Source organism: Zootoca vivipara, chromosome 8 (assembly GCF_963506605.1).
Source record: "Zootoca vivipara chromosome 8, rZooViv1.1, whole genome shotgun sequence".
NCBI lineage: Eukaryota > Metazoa > Chordata > Lepidosauria > Squamata > Lacertidae > Zootoca > Zootoca vivipara.
Genome location: NC_083283.1, coordinates 58,104,529 through 58,124,870, shown reverse-complemented (window position 1 = coordinate 58,124,870; position 20,342 = coordinate 58,104,529). Strand labels below are relative to the sequence as shown.

The 20,342-nt window shown below is 41.5% G+C and overlaps 1 long non-coding RNA gene across 1 annotated transcript in view; it reads left to right on the top strand.

Annotated features, from left to right (window-relative positions):
• Positions 1–19,804, top strand: part of LOC132592555 (uncharacterized) — a 46,004-nt gene extending 26,200 nt beyond the window's left edge. Inside the window, exon 2 of the long non-coding RNA XR_009558048.1 lies at positions 15,866–19,804. This is a non-coding gene — a long non-coding RNA (uncharacterized LOC132592555). The remainder of the gene's footprint in view (positions 1–15,865) is intronic.
• The last annotated feature ends 538 nt before the right edge of the window (positions 19,805–20,342 follow it).

The window sequence follows — 20,342 nt, the reverse complement described above, 5'->3', positions numbered from 1 at the left end:
GGGTCTTCCTGAGGTTTGTTGTGTTGCTGTACCTTTTGACTTTTCTTCAGCTCTGGCTTGCTCTGTGGTCCTGCCTTCAGGTTTGTCCTTTGCTCCTGACTTGCTCCCTGATGTCTCGCTTTGCCCTTTTGCCTCTGGGCTCCCAGTTCATCTCACTTCTGCCTGTAGCCCATCCCTGACATCCAGGAAGTAATCCTTGCTGACACTCTCTATTATCCTCATTTGCCTTCAGTAACTTAAATACATAGCCAGATTTTACTAGCTACAATGGCAATCCATTCATTTCGACCCGTATGACTAATACAGGAAAGAGAAAGAAGCATTGACTAGTGAGGGAATTACATTACAATACAGTATTTCAATGCACTGCCCTATACTGGGTTTTTCATGGTAGACATGTTCTTTCCCTGGAAGAGCAGGAGTGGAATCCAGCACAGGCAGGGCAGGCATGGTGGCCTTCTGTGAGGAAGTGGTCTCCCAGCTATTCAAATGTGCTACAGAATATTCCTTCCCATCAATTATAGGTCTTTGGGAACTGCAAAAGTATATCCTAGCTCCTACTTTACACAGTGCCAGCATCACTCTTGAGTGCTATGTAAAATAGGCTCTAGAATAGAATTGACCAAAATGGCCTAAATAGGCCTGTGGACTGGAGGTTCTGCATCCCTGGGTCCAACTTCTGTAAGCCCCAGACAGTATGGCCAAAGGTCAGGGACAGTGGAAACTGGCAGCCCTCTAAATTAATCTTTAGTCTGGAACAACATACAGCAGGCTGAGAGACCATCACGACAGGACTACAGTGAGGAGCCTGGAATGCACCAGTGTTTTGTCTAGCTTGGATCACCCTATTCCTGGGCAGTCAGTGGCGGTGTCCAAGTCCCCTGAGTTGAAGCCACCTGGCTCCTACAATTGCCAGTTTTAGTGATGAGTCTTGGCACCAAATCCTTTCTGGAAGGTGGAGTATGAGACTGAATAAAGCTCAGATAGATGGCGGAGGACACAATATAACATAATAGCAATATAACATCTACAATATAACATATATAACTTTATGGAAATGATGCCTGTGTGATAAGTTTCAAAAAAGCAGGAAAGTGCACGGAATCCAAAACAGACCAGATGACCTAACAGGCCTTTAATGTACGAATTTTGTGCGATGGCTTAAGACCTGCCTGTGATGACACATTTCACAATTGCCCTTGATTCCTTGAAGTTCAGCTAAAAGCAAATGTAATCCAGCAATAATCTTGGGGAGATTTCTTCCAAATGTCTGTTTATAGCCACAGTTAGGTTAACTAGCTCTCAGTTGCAATGTATTTTATTGTAGCATCTGAATGTCATAAATATTATGCCAGCAACTTTTGTAAATTCAGCCAGTATGGATGTATGAATAATGAAAATTCCTAAAGTGGCTATATGCTGGAGTTCCGCACATGAAATCCCAAAATATATATGGGTTCAAAATAAGTTCAGTCTATTAAACTCTCTGAATTCTTTTTCTAGGCAGCTATCCCTCCCCACAGACCTGTAGTCTTTGCACACCAGTCTTCATCTATATAAAAGTACATGCATGAGATGTGTGTGTGTTCAAAAATATGTCTTGGGGGGGGGGGGATATTGGATTTTAATAGCAGCCACAGAAGAGTCACAGTATATAATGTGGAATAACCAAAATGTGAGTATGAAAGTAGTCTGTGTCATCATGACACTCTTCATAAGTGTTAATAAATACTGTCAGTTTTAGATATGCAATAAGATACTGTATGACTCTGATATTGGCTCATGTACTATGTTTTATGTTTCTTGGGAAGTATCTAATGTTCTGTTTATGTTAATATATATTTTTGGTGCTCTTGATCTGGATTTCCCCCAAAAGCCATGCTAAAGTTATGGAAGAGAACTGACAATGTTAATTTGGGGATGGGGGCATTAACTATGTATCAATATACAATTGTGGCTGGTGCCATAAAACCTGTGGCTTGCGATGCAAAACTTCATGTTGGCAATATATATATATATATATATATATATATATATATATATATATATGGGGTTGGAACCAGATTTGAGGAGTTCATAGTTAACAGAACTACATGCACCAACCAGCCTGTTCTTAGACAATAGCAGTGCAGGAAACAGCCAATGTCTGTTATAATTAATTATTAGTATAATTAATGTACTATTCCTAGCTCTGGAATCACACTTAGAAATCTTAGTTTTAACTACTTTATAAGGGAGAGGAGCAAAGAGAGATGTTATGAGTTAGCCACATTGAGGTGTCCTGAACATGACTGTGTTTTTCCTGATTGTCCATAGTTTCTCTCTCTGTCAGATCTAGGATACCCAGCCTTTCCCAAGCTGCCATTTCTTTCTATGGTTGTTCAGGTTCAGAACATGGGCAAATTATTTCCTGAACTGCTGGGACATGTAAGCAGGCCAGTTTTGCTTGTTCCTTTATTTCTAAAACCTTTGCAGCTGTTCTTTTCGCTGTGGTCTTGTTACAGAGGAGAAACTGCCTCTGCTCAGCTATTCTCTCTGCAATGTCCCAGAAGACGGAGAAGGTCTTTTGGCTGGGCTTTGGCAGATCAGCTTTTGCTTCTTGGCTTTATTGGCTGAATAGAAGTAATTTCATACAACAGTAGTTCCCTCTGCTGGATTCATCTAATGGAGTCACCTAAACTAGGAATAGCCAACATGGTGCTCCTCCAGATATTGTGGACTACAGCTCTCATCAGCCCCAGACAGCATGGCCAATAGTCACGGATGATGGGAATTGTAGTATAAAACATCAGGTTGAACTAGGAAGCAAACTGCATTGGACACAGTTGGTTTCCTTCTGAAGAAACACTGACTGGTTTGTGCAGTAAAGCTGTTCAACTTATGGAAGATGACAAAGAAATGTGAGTCAGCGGTCTACACATAGCACTTAAGAGCTTGTCCAGATTGTAGCTTCCAGGTGGGGAAAGGTGGAGACCTTCTCCTCAAGGATAGCCTCTCTCCAAGCAGGCGAGAGTCACTCTCATTCCTGACCAGTTCTTCTTGTCAGTCATCTGAAGTCCCCATGAAAATTGAAACACCGACCTTATCTTTATGTATTGGGAGTGTGACAACAACATTCCCAACCTCCATAACTGGAGCCGTCTGATTATGGCTTACTTATGCCAGATTGAAGAACTACTGATGCCAGCTAGATTTTTCCATTCATGGGGGCTATTTCCATTTTTGCATTGCGAGGAACAATACATGCTTCTGTGAATTCTGTGGATACAGACGGTCATTGTGGGAAGTTAGAGCCATAGAGTTGGAAGGAACCAAAACACCCTCTGCCCAATAGGCACAACCATGCTTCACTGGCCCCCGCAGAGCCAGCTACTGAATCCAAACCACAGTGTGTCTGCAGCCCTGGAACGACAATTGCAGAAAACCCGTTTAAGCTCCATCAACATCAGTACTCTGTAAAGCAGTGCCAGAGAGGGGTTTCCAGAGAGCAGTTTGTTTTTCAACTGATAGACAATGAAGCACTGACTCTGAAGAAAGCGCCTACCAGATAATTTGAGTTCAAGGTCCTGTTTGAAGTAAAGTAGTGCTTCAACAGAACGGAGTATAAAGCATCCTAGCATCATCTAGAGGCCAGTTATAAACTACAGTGCATTGCTTTTCAATACACTTTCAATAAAGTAAAACACACATCATCCAGATAAAATGTTAAGAGCAGTGGCACAAGCAGGGTTTAGAGGAGGTTATAAATATCAGAAAATTGATGCTCTTTCCTGAACCTATTAGGAGCAGAGGAAGAGGGTAATGTAGCCCTTTCTTTGGAGGTGCTGTATTTTTCTTACCCGCTTCTGTGCTCAACAATTATGTTCTTAACTGCTGTGTTTCCTAGTAATATCCAGTGCCATTCCCACTGGACAGAAAGCTAGGAGTTTCAGTTTCAGCCATTAATTTCACGGGCAATATTGTAAAAACACCCCCCCTCAGTTTAAGTTTAAATAGAATACGAGGGCCTGCCCCCTACATTTGGCAGAGAGGATGGATCAAATAATAGATTTTAAAATGCATTAAAAAGTGCATTAAAATGCTCAATAAAGTTTGGACACTTCACAACTTGAAGCTAGGTCATGACCACTTTTGAGCACTCAGTGGCTGTCACTGCTACTCTTTAACATGTGTTTCTGTGTAATTATTTTGTTAATATGTTTAAAAGATGCAGCTTATTTGTTTTCAGTATATCAAGCAGCAGGAGCTGAGATATTATTTATTTATTTATTTATTTATTATTATTATTATTATTATTATTATGCTCAGAGGCAAGCAGCAGGCAATTAATCATTTTTGTATACACATTGAACAACAGAACCAGTTGCTTGGAGCTGGTGAGCAAGGAGTCAAACGGGTTTGAGTTCTATTGAAGCTTTCGGGTTTGAGTTCCATTTGATTTCTTTTCTTTTCTTTTTTTATAATAATTTTTATTAGAGTTTTTCAAAGTACAAAGAAAAAGACACAAAAGAAAAAACACAACAATAATAACAATACAAGAAAAATAAACATAAAATCGAATTACTTATTCCTTTTTCCTTCACATTGTCTATGGGGACCCCCTCTGGCTTCCCTCCCTGCCGTTCTTTAACACATTTATAATGAGCAAATTCTATATCATTTTAATCACCTTATATATCTTGTTTTCTAACTATCATAACACATATTACTAATTTCCACAGTTTATTTACAACTTAATTTCTGTTCTAATATGTTACTTTAGCATGTTTTTTAAGATATAATTTAAAATCTTTCCATTCTTCTTCCATCGCTTCCTCTCCCTGGTTGCGCCATTTGATTTCTTTTCTAATTCAAAAGTCCAATTTTGAAAATTATTTATTTATTACATTTATACCCAACTTTTCCTCCAAAGAGCTCCTGCTGGCACACATGGCTCTCCCACTCCCCATTTTATCTTAAAAACAACCCTGTGATGTAGGTTGGGTTGAGACAGGGGACTTGCTCAAAGTGACCAGTGAGCTTCATGGCTGAGTAAGGGTTTGAACCCTGGACCTCCTAACCCTTACTCAAAACCATAAAAATTACACCACCCTAGATTGGCTAGTCTCAGATACACTGTTTGAACTCAGCGGTTGCAATTTTAAGTGCTTCATACCCCTGTACTAATGTGAGTTTCACATATGATGACGTGGTGATAAACACTCCCGTAGCTTTGTACAGGTAGCCATTAAAGGTTTCTAGTGTTGTTTGGGGACTCCCATCATCCCTGACCACTGGTCCTGTTAGCTAGGGATGATGGGAGTTGTAGTCCCAAAACATCTGGAGGGCCGAGTTTGCCTGTGCCTGATCTAACTGTATTTAAAGTGCAGGTGGTAACAGTGATGACATTTTGCAACTCCACAATTGTGCACAAATCCAGGGCTCTGAATGGTTAATTTGTTGTTGTGACCTGGCTCCTATTCCCCTCTGTTAATTGACTCAGATTCTGATGCTAAACTAGGACTGTCTGCTGTGGCGATTTCATAGTCACCCAAAATTAGATGGACCAGGAGCCTGGCACATAGATAAGGTCTGAGCCCAGGAGAGGTAGCTCACGTTATGTCATCTGAACAGGGCCATCTCCACTCAAAATTTGTAGAAACCACCCAGGGCAATACATTCATCATAGAATTGTAGAGTTGGAATGGACCCTGAGGACCACCTAGTCCAGTCATAGGCCAACTCGGCCCTCCAGATGTTTTGGGAGTACAACTCCCATCATCCCTAGCTAACAAAACCAGTGGTCAGGAGTGATGGGAGTTGTAGTCCCAAAAACATCTGGAGGGCTGAGTTGGCCTATGACAGGACTAGTCCAAATCCCTGCAATGCAGGAATATGCAGCTGTCACATAGGGGAATCAAACCCGCAAACTTGGCATTATCAGCATCACACTCTAACCAACTGAACACAGTTGGTGGGCATCTGAGGCCCTTCCTTGTGTGCCTCCTCCATGTGAAGTCTGTAAGGTGGCAACACAAGAACGGGCCTTCTCTGTAGTGGCTCCCTCTTTGTGGAATGTGATTTCTCCAGGGAGGTTTGCCTGCCACCATTATATATTTTTAGGCACCAGGCAAAAATGTTTCTCTCCAACCAGGCATTTGGCTGATTAATGTTCTTTTAAATTTGTCTGTTGGGGGTGTCTTGTTTTGTTGTTTTTAATTATTCCCTGTGTTTCTTAGCTTGTACAGTATTTTATTTTATGAACCACCCTAAGATCTTGAGATGAAGGGTGATATATCAACTTAATAAAATTAATAAATACATAATTTTGGGCCACTGAATAGCATCATTGACCCACCCAGGTGTCGTTTGACTCCAACTCCCATCAGCCCCAGTTTGCATAGCCGGTGGTCAGGGATAATGAGGGTTGTAGTCCAATCGGTTCCTCATCCCTGAAAGACTCATTCCAGCTGACTGTCAGGAATTGCCTGGTCTGGTCTTAGTACCCTGTGTGCTCACAACTTGACTACAACAGGAAACAGATGGAAACGAACATATACAGCTGCATTATGGGATTGCACTTGCTGGTCCTGCCACTGACCCCCATGTGTATATCAGAACTTGTGCACAGAGGCCTGTATGCCTAGAGCCCAATGTACGTCAGCACATGGTATGTGTCCTCATTTGTTTCAGGACACAGTCTGTGCATTTAGAACCTCTGCGCAACACATTCTTATGAACAATTGGAGGTTGGGGTGTGGCCCCTCTCCATATCTTTCTGAGCCCTTTGTTTGAAGATCCACATAGGGTTATAAGGTTGCTCAGAGCAAATACAATAAAGATTACGCCACACTTCGTGAGTTAAATAAATCATAAACAGCAACAGTAACTGGATGTGTGTTTGCTTGGCTGAAAACAGAGTTACATTAATCAGAAACCTCCCAAACAAGTCAGAAGTAATGAAATAAATGTGATCCTGTTTAAATAAGCTGCCACAGTCAAATTAAAGTGTGCAGAGCTTGCAGAAGTGGTGGCTTGGGGGCGGGAGAGGAAGTGATGCACCCTAGTCTCATTTTATGTGATTACATCTGTACATAATTTAAATAGGGGCTGTTCAGATATCTGATTAAATAGTAATGACTCCTCTATTTATATTAATTAAAAGCTTACTTAGGGACCCGGTTTTGAACATGTACCGCCTTGCTTATCTGGTGTGTGTGTGTTTTAATTCCAGAATATAGACTAGGCTTGAAGCCACATGTGCCTTGGAGGTTTTTCTGAAGCTGAACAGATTATCAGCGCTGTCTTCATCTTGGGGAAAGGGAAATTCAGCCTAAATTGAACCTCTCCCCAGGCAGGTGATCAGGGTTGTCAAAACTTAAAGCACTGAGAATCTGGCAGTGTTTGCACACTGCACAGACCCTTGGATACTGGATTTTAGTGCTTAAAATAAACATTGTAGGGGCAATACCCAAAGCAGAAGTGGGGAGAGAGGAGCCCCCCCCCATGTCTGCATCCTGTAGGAATCTTAAGATGGAGTTATAGATGAGGCAGAAGAAATTCAAATAAGGCTGTATTAGTAGATAACATCACAAACAAGGGTGCCTATAACCCTGCCTATAATTGTGGACCAGGGGTCCCCAAACATACCCGGCTTTGATTGCGCGGTGGGACGGAGGGGGGGGAGTGCGCGGGAGCATGCGTCTGTGCGCATGCGCAATACTCTTACAGGTGCGGTGGCGTGCTTCCAGGTCGGGAAAAATCGCCGAAAATCGCTTGTGTGCATGCGCATTTCCAGTGCACTGCTGGGTCAGGGGGGGGCAATGCGCATGCGCACAAGTGATTTTCGGTGCTTTTTTCCAACCCGGAAGTGCATCGCTGCACCAGTAAGAGCGGGTGGAGGCGGTCATCACGGTTGTTGCGGGCCAGATAAAAGAGGCCTTCGGGCCATATCCAGCCTGCGGACCTTAGTTTGGGGACCCCTGTTGTGGACTCTCATAGTACAGTGGAATCTCGACTTACATACAGCTCTACCTACGTCCAATTCCAGTTACAACCTTCAGTAGGTGCTTTGACTCTAGATACGAACAGAGGCCTTGCCAGCAGCCTGGAGCTCGCTCGGCCAGGTGTGGAGCAGCGCTGAGGCCTCTGCTGCCGGGAAGAGGTGCTGCCTGCAAGAGGCACAGCAGGGCTCACTGCAGCCCCAAACTCCGCCAAGGAACTAACCTGAGGAAGTCCAGAGAAGAACCTGGCCTGGCAAGAAAAAAAAGTGACCCTGGCCAAAGTGAATCAGCTCTTTACTGACCCTTGCCCCACCACCAGCTTGTAGCCAAGTAAGCCCACCCACCCTCAGTGCACATAAGGGGAAAAAATGTTATTTTTTTCATCTACAATACTGTCTTATTTATTTTATAGTACAGTACATTGATTATTGCCTTCATTTTATGGATCTGTGGTCTCGTTAGACAGTAAAATCTGTGTTAAATTGCTGTTTTAGGGGTGTTTTTCATCATCCAGAACAGATCAATTCACTTTTCCGTTACTTTCTATGGAAAAGTGTGCCTCTACTTACGTACGTTACTAGTTATGACTGGACCTCCGGAAGGGATTATGTTGTAAGTAGAGGTTCCACCATAGTATTATCTTCTTGAAATCAAGTAAAATATTTGGAGATATACCCAGGGCTTTTTTTCTAGAAAAAGAGGTGCCAGAATCAAAGTTGTTAAGCTTTTTGGGGAGGGAGGATCTCTTCTTCGCCCGCTTGCCCCACCACCATGGCGAAATAGCATAAACTGCCGCCTTTCGCCACCAACCTCTGCCATGCAGCTCCGATCAATTCTATAGGACAGCCCCGAGCGCCATGATGGGGCAATGCTAGAGATGCTGGAACGCACTAAAGAGCTGCTGGAACTCAGTTCTGGCGAGTTCTGGCTGAACAAAAGCCCTGGATATTCCCATTCCTGAAATCCTCCCAGTTTTGAAAGTTGTAGTTAAAGCCTCGAAACACTTTTGAGGTGTTAGCACCTGAGGAAGATCTTTGAAACAGGACCTTATCCAGAAGTCATGCACTGCTCAGAGCATCCTTCAGTACAATAATTGTTTTTGTGCTATATTGTTATTTGTAACCCTTGCCGAAATGTACACTTTTGCGACTTTAACGCTACTTTGTCTATTCTGTCAAGAATCTATTCCCACTATTGACATATTGTTGTCACAATTGTGTGTCTTTCAGCACTTTTTGTGTTTGTATTAGGAGATAGTCAAGTATCAAGTTGCACCGAGGCAGAAATATATAACAGCTATTCCCATATCTCATATGCCGAGTGGTACCTCAAGTTACAGACGCTTCAGGTTACAGATGCTTCAGGTTACAAACTCTGCTAACCTGGAAGTAGTACCTCAGGTTAAGAACTTTGCTTCAAGATAAGAACAGAAATCGTGCGGCGGCAGCAGGAGGCCCCGTTAGCTAAAGTGGTTAAGAGCAGTTTCAGGTTAAGAACAGACCTCCAGAATGAATTAAGTTCTTAAACCGTGGTACCACTGTACGTACCCAGATCTATATTTCACCCTTACGTGAAATACACAGGATATTTTGCAGGCGGACCAGGAAAACAGAGGAACTAGGTAGTCCTCGTATGAACAGAGGTGGAGATTAATTTTAGCTGGAGAGCTAGGTAAAAAGCAGAAGCCAGATTGCTTTACCAAGCAGTTGGAGGGTTTGTTTCCTCAGGGAATCAAGTTCTAAGACTAGGTGGTCTAAGATCCTCTTCCTCCACCTCCGGAACCAACTATTGAATGGATAGTATTTCCAAGTATTTCAGTATTTTCCAAGTCACACAAAGAACAAAGGCAGCTGTGTTGGGTCCACAAGAAAAATAAAAAAAGAGGAGGGGAATCCACATAAGAGCAATTCCTTCCTACCAATAAATGCAGTACATGAACTGCTTCATTCTTTGAAACACAAATACTGTGTTGAAATTACAAATACTGTTGCTTGTCAGCTATCTCTATCTTTAGTGTCCCTCCCTAGCATAGAAAGACAAGCTTTGGGAGGAATGTTCCACTGAACAAGAATCTTGTTTTCGTAATTAGAAAAGTCCACCTGTTCCACTCACTAGAAAATGGAAGGAGCATAAGAATTGGAAATTGGTAGCAGTTGTAAGTTAGCACCTTTATTTTTATTTTTCAAAACACTGCCATTTGCGAATAAGATATAGACAAGACATTTCAAATAATGACTCTGCAATTTTAAAACCTTCCTGCCTTTTTAATATTAACAGCACTGTTGTGCAGTCGTACCTTGGCTCCCGAATGCCTTGGGAGTGGAAGGTTCTGGCTCCCGAATGATCAAAAACTGGAAATGAGTGTTCCGGTTTTCAAACGTTCTTTTGGAACCCAAACGTCTGACGGGGCTTCCACTGCTTCCAGTTGGCTGTAGGAGCTTCCTGCAGCCAATCAGAAGCCACACTTTGGAAGTAGAACATTTCGGAAGTCGAACAGACCTCCGGAACAGATTCTGTTCGACTTCCGAGGTACAACTGTATTTTAATTTTGGACCAATTAATCCCTTTGACTCTGCAATTCCTTCCACCCTTTTACATTACATGGTTAATTTTTATACACATATAGTTTGCTGGATTTACAAATACTATATTTTTCATAGGCTGTGTCTCCATGAGGCCATAATGTTCCATGCTTTTGACCACTTCAAATCCAACATTCAGGGATTCAGATCCAGGCTCCCTGTAGCCTTTAATAATTCTGGGAGGTCCATCACTAGGTATATACTTGTGGTGGCCTTTCTTTTTAAAAAATATTAGTGTAATAGGTGGAGCTGTAACATTGATCTTTAAGGCATCATTTCCACATAAGCTAAAATTACAGGGAATATAAATAGATCCAGGAGGAAGAAATGAACTTCCTAGTGGGTTTTTTTTTAAAACATAGAACAACTATAATTGTGATATGCTGAATGGCATTGATTCAAACATTCTGTGGCAGACTTTAGAAGGCTGTAAATAATATTAATTCAATACATGCACACATGCAATTGCACACATATTTGTGTATGTGCGCATACACACAGGACTGCTAGAAACACTGCCAGCTCTTGGATAAGTTTGGGAAAGCACTACAAGAACATCAATTAAGGGAGTTTAAATGGTCAAAACTCACACAACATGGAAAGTCTATTCTAAAGCCTGTCTAGGTCGAGAACATCAGGTTTGAATGTTCTTCTTTCATTATTAAGGAATTCATACTTTTATAACCCCCTGTTGCCTAGTGAATATAGTGCTTGTGAAAGTTTTGGCATTGCAGCACTGGAAACACAAGAGGTTCGTGGAATTGCTATCGCCTTTTTCGACCACTTGCTAAAAATGTGCTTGAAAAGGATTATCCCACAGTCCATTAACCAGCCTCTATGCTGGGAGCAGCCATTCATATTACATTCAATTTCATAATGGTCTAATGATTGGTTTTCCCCGTGTCCAAAAGATACCTATGGTTAATCCAAGAAAAATAAAAACTCACAGCTTCAAGTATACTTTGCATCGCTTCTTCTTCACATCATTTGTGTGTAAGGGAATAGAAGTGACTAGTACTTTATCAGGTAATTAAAGAATGTGCTGCCCACTGCAGTTTAATCTATAAAACTAGTTTAAGCATGTTTTCAAACAGGTGGGGAACCATTAGCCCCCATCCTGGAAATGGTGCTGGACCGCAACTAATGGTCATCATCCCTGACCATTGGCTATTCTAGCTGTTGGGACATCGTTGGAGCCCAACAAGAAGCCCACAAGTTCCTCATCCCTGCATTAAAATGTTTTTTTTAATTATGCAACACTGCAAATGACAGCTTTCTAGAATCTTTATCTGAATGAAAAACATACCACAAAGTGTGCATTTGAACACCCAGTTACAGCAAGAGATGATGTGACCACGGCTGTCCCTTCCTGCTCTGTCCTAGTCCTCTCATTTGCCTATCTTTACACCAGCAGTGGGGCGAAATGGGACTCCTGATGTCTACTTTAAGCAGAAGAAAAGGGTAGGCAGAAGCACCAGTGGAAGAATCAGCTGGGGCTTCCTCCTCTCCTACTTGGTCTAGGAGGTCTAAAAGGTGATGCATATTTTCTGGCCTCCAATCCGACAGCCATCTTTGCAAGATCTTACGTGTCAATTCTCATTCTTGTGTTTTTCATGCACCAGCTGAAAATTACTTGTATGATGGATAGAGCTCTATGTGATAGCTTGATCAATATGAGGAAGAAAACCTGTGTGCAATCAGTTGGTCATAAGACAAAATTACCATAGGAATGGGTTAGCAGCTTAATTCACAAGGGCTGAATCCACCTGCGCTATGGATGGGAAAAGCTGGCTCCATGTTACGACAAAAAATATGGAGATGACTCAAGTACTGAATGAGGGTAACGATCATGCTTATTGTGTTGAAAGGGACAATACAAATTTAGGTGTGTTCCTACTCAGAATGTGACACAATTCATTTTCCTATGACAGAGAGGTAGTGGGTATGCTTCCACTTGAGAGGAAAATGAAAATATCCAGAGCCTGCCCATTTTGAAGCAAAGCAGAGGAAAGCTAAATGGACTGTGCTTGCATCGTTACATTTATGGATAGGAAAAGGGGAATGACATATCTGTCAAATAAATGTAGTCTAGAGTGTTATTCAATGAATGAATGCCCTTTAATCCAGCACTGATAAGTGTAATTTAGGAAACCCACACAAGTGAATTTGCCATATCATCTCATTGGGTATAAGAGGGAGGCAGTCTAATTTCCTTGATATTTTGCATTATAGAATTAGGAATATGGATTGCGTTAAACACTGTGATTATTGCTTTTAAAGAGACTTTTGCCAGCAATGGAACCAAAAAAAGTAATTGTCTCAGGCTGGTTTTAATGACAATAGGTATAAATAGTAATCTAATTATACTTGGGAGAGATTTATAGCTCTAATTACTACTAGTTTAAAATTGCTAAGGGGTTGACACGAGCAATCAACACATTCCATGCTGTGAATCCATCTTGCTATTGTAAAAGCTACCTGCCAATTGCTTGTCAGTGGAATGATATGCCATGCTGCACACATTATTTCGGGAATTAGCAATACAACAGCTCCATATGCATAAATGTTATCTGTTCAGTTGAATGGTAAAACGTAGAGCCCAGAGGTTATAACATTCAAAATCAGAGTCTTGCATTTATGTGATTTTCTCTCTCTCCCTCTTATACTGGCTTTTTATCAGCCTGATGCAATATGAGCTAATTTCAGGGGGCTCAGCTCTCCAGGTGACTGTAACTTGCTGTATGTGAACTATCTCTGAACGTGTTTTTTCATACGTGGAAGATTCCTGATTATTACAGCAGATGGGTGTGATTGATTTAACTTAAACCTTTTCCCTCTTTCAGGTCCACACACATCATATATATCTTCCCATGCACTTCCTTGAGTATAATATAACATATGCACCCAATGCGCTCAGGCAGTTGAACACTTACTTTTGTTTACCACATAAAAATAGATGCAAAACCCAAATGCCTCTGCTTTTACCTTGCACTATTCTCTCCTGGCCACTTGGCTGGCAAGGACCAGGGCAGGTCTTTATGCATTAAAAATTGTAGAACAGGCTGGCTTTTTTCAGTGTAAATTAGGTAGCCAAGTAAGCTGAGGATAGGGCTGCTGCACCTTTAATAGAGTGCAGAAGAAGGAATTTCGGCAGATGTTGCTGGTCATGCCAACTCTACCTGCTGAAATTTCTTCATCTCTTCATAGCTGTTCGTGCTACAGGAATAGCTGGTTCTCTTTTTCACCAGTCTACCGTAGTGACCATGGAAAGAGTCCAAGAAAAAAAAAGGCTGTAAGCCTGCTTAGATCCAGCTCAGATGGAACAAACCAGACAAGATGTGTCAAAAGTTTTTCCAGATCAACAGATGCTTCCGCACCCCATTCTGTGCATTTTCCTTCCATTCTATGACTTCATTTCAATCAATTTCAAGTAAAGTGTTTGTTCCAAGTGGGTCTCATTCTTAAAAAGTTACCATTGTGAGAAATTTGTGCCATTATTGGTTTTTCATCATTTCAGTGCTTAATAAGCTTGAGTCTGCTGTTAAACACGTATGTTTGAATGGACTTTCCTTCTCAATATTAGGTGTCTCCAGCAGAAGTCGGTCTCCCTTATTCCAGCTATATAAGCCAGTCAAGAGCTTTCATCTACAGTGCTTCTAAATACACCATTATAACACTATTAATCTTTCGTATTTTTATAGATCCATCTCTTGTTTTTATCTTGGGGTATCCAAAACAAAAGACGCTTAGAGAGCCTGCCCCCCTTCAGAACGTGCCCAAGATAAGCTCATCTAATTGCTTGCATTTTCAGCACAGCTGTGTGCAATTAGGCTCACTTCAAGATCCCTAACCATTTAACGTCTCTCTCCACCCATTTTCACAATATGGCATAAGCGTCCACAGTGAAAGCTGAAAGCTTTCCATCTTTATTCCATATAATTATTGCTCTTGAATGCTGCTTCTTTCTATGTGAAAATTCTACATTTCTATTGAAGTATTGTAGTTCAGTACTACTGCCAAATACTGTGAGATGCCCATAATGGAATAAGATTCTCCCCATTGCCCCACAAAGCAAAACAAACACCCGCCTTGCTTTAGCCGTAGAGTCTGCTAAAACAATGGCATATCATTGGAGTCTTTGAAATTTCAGCAGTTTTATGCATGGAGCATGGAGTCTACATACGACAGCTTGGGAACTGTGGAATCTGTAGCAGGCCTCTCTTATAATACACCCACTTACATAAACACACATCATTCTGTAAACCTCCCTACCACTATACTCCTCTGGTATTTGGGGTTAAATTATGCTTCCAATGGCACACTGGTTTATTTTTCAGTTGTTTGAAGCATTTATTCATTTAGCATTATTTGCTATGTCAGTGCTCATTTCCATGTTCCTTAATATGCAGTGTGAAAGCGTTTGACATCTTATAAGGAGGAGATTTGCGAGGCGGAGACCCCACGTATCCAGCCTGGGGAGACGATTTTTGCCAGCCCAAACTACCGGGAGCCGCACTGGGGTCCAGGGGCCGCACTAGGGTCCGGGGGGTTGCGCACGACCATGCAAAAGTCGTCCCCCATTTAATGTGGGGAGCGGTCATTATGCATTTTCCCCTGGCAAAAAAAGGAGACTACTTCTGATGGTTAAAGCATCATTTTACTCGCCATCATCTACCACACATGTCAAATGACATTATTTCTGAATTACCCACAACTCCTTATTTATCTGTCAGATTCCATTTATGAAATGCTTCCATAAAATATCAGGAAGCAATTTCACAGTCAATCACCAACAATAGATGATAGATAGATAGATAGATAACCAATTCCATATAGAAAAACAAAAACAATTCCATATGTAAGAAACATTTCAAATCCAGCACAGACGCAGACACAAGTGCAGAAATATCCCCACTTAAAAGACTTGTCAAAAAAGGAAGGACTTCAGTAGGTGCTGAAAAGATAAGAGAGATGGCCTTTGTCTGAAATGTTAAGAGAGTGAGTTCAATTCCTGTATCATATGGAACTGACCAACAGATGAGATGATACTCACAAGAGCCCCTCTTCTGCACAGCACAGTGATTGGTTGGGTATATGGAACAAGGGATGGAACAATCTTTCAAGTATCCTGGGTCCCAAGCTTTATAGGGCTTGGTACTGGCAAACAAAAAGCTTGAACTTGGCTCAGCAGCTAAGTGGCAGCCAGAGGCAACTTCTAACAGCAGCAGATAATCTATAAATACGCTGTGAGTCTATGTATTTCCTGATGGTTATTGCTTTGTTTCTCTCATTGCTTTTCAGGGGATGGATGACTGACAGGGAAGTGGGAAGGCTGGTCCATGGCCCACCAACCGCCCAGCCATTGCTCACTGTCAAAATCTCTTCCCAGGAGGGGAAAGAAAATGGGCTACGTCTCACCAGCCTATGCAGCAACAAGCTACTGCAGCTCCTTTCTTCTCTCGCCTCACACACCTTTACATCAGAGGGAGCACAAGTGGCCATTCCATCCTCAAGTGTGTTGAATGTTCCCATGGTCAACATTTCACCTTTAATGGTTTAGCAGGCCCATCTTGTGTAGAGGTAGCAGGATCAATCTGCCACGAACCTCCAGAGAAGTCTCCTTGTGAGAATCCCACACCTTTGCAGGGTTGTACTCCCCCCCCCAATGATAACAATACTTAACAAGGCTTAGTATATTTCCATAAAATAAATTGTAAGGTATCAACAACAACAATCCAGAAAAAGAAAATACACCCAAACAGCACATGAAGTTAAACCAAATAACACATAAGAAAAGAGGCTCATACTTCCATGTTCCAATATGTTATAACTATACTAAATTTCTCAACAAATCCATTTTCAGCTTGACTACATTTTCTGTGCCTGTTATTTTTAACATACATGTCATATATATATATCCTAGATCCTCAGTAGTAATCCCATTCCTGCACAATTATACTTGCATCAACTTCCAAGAAATCACTTCCCATAATATTTTGCTGTGCCTCTGGAAAGCTCTGAGCAGCTTTTGATTTGAAAAGTTTCCCCTATTTCTACTGTGTATACTGTATCTGTATCTACAGTGGTACCTCTACTTATGAATAACTCTACTTACGAATGTTTCTACTTACGAATGGAGCTCCGTCCGCCATCTTGGATGCGGTTTAGATAGGATTTTTTCTACTTACGAATTTTTAGATAGGGTTGCTTCTACTTACGAATTTTTTCTCCCAATGCATTCCTATGGGATTTGACTTGCATTTTTTTCGACTTACGAATGTGCGTTCAGAACGCATTAAATTCGTAAGTAGAGGTACCACTGTATTCAAATTCCAATCCACCTTACAATGCGCTATGAAGAATGGGGAGCACATTTTTAGTCTCCCGTCTCATAGACCCTTTAGGTTATTTAATTCTTTCCTGCATCATGACCAAATATTCTATACCAGAGTCATCTGAAGGCATGAACTCCTTTTGTACTGCAGATTAGAAGGAATGCTATTTGTATCTCAGTGACAGCTGTGAACAGGCAATGTTTCAATCCTAGTGTAGCTGTGGAAGCCAAAGAACAGCTGAAAGGACTTTCGTGATTTTGGTGCCACAACTTGCCACCTGTCCTTGCTTCAAGACCAGTGTTTGTAATGAATGTGCTCATTTCAACAAAGGTAACTGAACTAATTTTTACAAAATCTCTGAACTACACCTGAAAGTAGTTTCCATAATAAAGTATTGGTGAGTTAAGTGCATTTATAAAGCCTCCGATGGCTCCATCTCCTTGCTTAAGCTCCTCATGTTGCATATGTGGGCAGAACCCCCAGCCTGGCCAGGCTCACTAGAAATTCTCCGAAGTGCCTGATCTGATTACAGTGGTACCTTGGTTTACAAACACAATTGGTTCCGGAAGTCCATACTTAACCTGAAGCGTACTTAACCTGAAGCGGACTTTCCCATTGAAAGTAATGGAAAGTGGATTAATCTGTTCCAGACAGGTCCGCTGAATACTTAAACTGAAAATACTCAAATCGAGGCGTACTTAAACTAAGGTATGACTGAAGAAGAAGTGTGCATGCACACGAAAGCTCATACCAAAATATAAACTTAGTTGGTCTTTAAGGTGCTACTGAAGGAATTTTTTTATTTTGCTTCGACTCAGACCAACACGGCTACCTACCTGTTACTAAGGTATGACTGTATGACAAGGTATGAGCTTCTGCTGAATAAGTCCCTGGCCCTTGGAAAACAATGTAATTTTAATGCAAAATTGAATCCTCTTTTGTTCCCTTGTATTTGCAATGTTTAATTCTCCCACCCCATTTTTTGTTTTGTCATCCTAAATGTAAAGTGAACACATTGTATTTTCTCTTAATTGAAATTCAGAAACCGAATTTGCCTTTCCTAAAGATGACAGTTTAGAAGGAACAATGTTTAGAATTCCTAGAGCGTTTATTAGGTTTCCTGCAACTTTCCCAATGAACTACCTGCTAAGTTTAAAGCATGTTGTTGACTCTCCCATAAGCATGTAGTCTGGTAGTGCTGCTGAAAAGTCAGCGTGGACTGACAAATAACTTTAAAAATTCATCTGCTGCAAGCACAAAAGCTGAGCCCTGTGAATAGGCCCTTATTTTTCTGGCCACCACTGAGTTTATTAAGCAAAGCTATCTGACAGGGTCTCTCTCCCCTCACTAGAGAGCCATTCTGAATGCTGAAACATTTCATCAGGCCTAATATGGCTGTGTATTTTCTGCAATTGCAACTCAGCTGCTTTTTTGTGTGTGCCCTATTTTGTTGGGAAAGATCGCAGTGAGGATATTCAGTGAATTAGGAGTCTAATGCAGAGGATTTCTTTGTGGGCTTCTGCTGGGAAGCGAGCAAGTAAATTGCATGACAGAATTGAGGCTTATAAATTTGTGATAGGTCTCACACTGTGCAGGTGCCTGAGCCAAAGAAAATATATCTAGAAGAGAACAGACACATCCAATGCACAGGGAACAACTGTCTGCCCTGCTTCTGACCTTTCCTAGCTGTCTGGTTAAGAAGGTGGCGTGGAAACTGGTGAATCCCATCTTCCTAGTTCAAAGCATAATGCATGATAATCAGTAGGAAGAACAGGAAAAGGGGGAGAGGAAAAAATAGTCACGGAAGTTAAAACTTTATCCCTCCTTCCACTACATTCCAGTTAATGTCATGTGCTAACTAAGTCCTCATTTCTGGAACTTCAGCGCTTTATTTCTGAAGCTAATCATGAAGCCACCTTAGAACTTTTGGTTTTTCAACCATTTCCCCAAGAACTTTGGTCAGAATTCCAGTTCTACAGAAATCTCTCCCTGGTCTGCCTCGGGGTTTTTCAGCCACAGAATCACTGATTGGACTTGATTCACTAAAACTTTGCCAAATTTTGCTTGGAAGGACCCTGTTCAGGGTAGATGTTAAAAGGCAGCTTCTGAATGAATTTTACTAGCCTGGCAGTGTGCGCATGTTTACTTTCAGCATATCTCACAAAAAACATCCTCTCAGCTTGCCTTTGCATACACCAAACTATCCCCCCCCCAATGTTTACTTGTCTCATTTATGGGAGCTCCCAGCACATACATTGCCTGAACAAAAGGGGGAGCTGGAAAATATTCCCTATGTGCTAAATGGATTGAACTCATCTCTGTGATGGGAATTGTTTGTTTCTGCTCACTTACTACCCTGAGAGTTTTCCATTCAACCCAGCCTTTGGAAGTCTAGATTGAATTTCAACATGGGTGGCATAACTTTTCAATGAAACATCCTCCATGGAAAGTCATCAGTCACTGTTTCAAACATGGCAGTTCTGGGCTCATCTACCTTGTCAGAGCTCGAAAGGGCACCAGTTCCCTTTTTCTTCCCCACCTTGCTGTTACCTTGTTTAGAAACCCATTTCTTGTCACTCCCATCACATTGTTACTTTCCTGTTGGCAAGCAGTCCTCACTGTGGTTGTTATGGGGAAGAGGGGGGGAAAGAAACCCAACAATTTTTTAAAAAAGTTTCCTAAAGCAGCTCTCTTACCTGTCACATCTGAATTTCATTAGTGTTGACAGAAAAGCATGATGGTTCTTAATTGAAGATTCACACCTGTGGTATGACAGCAGCTGCTTCTTTTTTTCAGGCTACCTTCGGGCCTCTCCTCAGCTTGCTGCTGTTCTGAGGAACGGTATTTATTGGGAGAAATGCATTTCTTTAATAAAAAGGCTTTTCAAGGCAATGCTCATTTTCAAGGTGCACATGCTTTCTTTCTCATTTATTGTGTGAACCTCTTCATATAAACCTTAAACACATTCGACTAACACAGAAGAAAGAGCCTCTGGGCCATTTCAAGAGGCCTCAAATTCCCCTCACGGTACCATTCAATGTTTCTTTCACACCTGACGTAAGCTTTCTCCACCTGTTCCATTGTTCACAGTTGGTTCACCGGTGGTTGCAGTGGTGCAGAACTGATATCCTAGACTGATTTTGACGCACCAGCACAATATTTGACAAAAAGTGGGTAGACATCTTCGACATCATCCCTCAAGCACACCCCTACTAGATAAATACTTGTGGCTGTGGGGGTATAGCTATGCTTTCCACGATAGCTACGAAGTATAAAATGCCATGTGATATACACACCTAGCGCAAATGCTTCTTAAAAGACACTGCTATTTTTAAACAAGTACTTAAAAATAAATAAATCCAAGAGCAGGACTATGAAACTCTTTGCTCTCTTCTACAGAAGGTTTGCAATTGAACCATTGGCAATGGGTTGCTATGCAATAT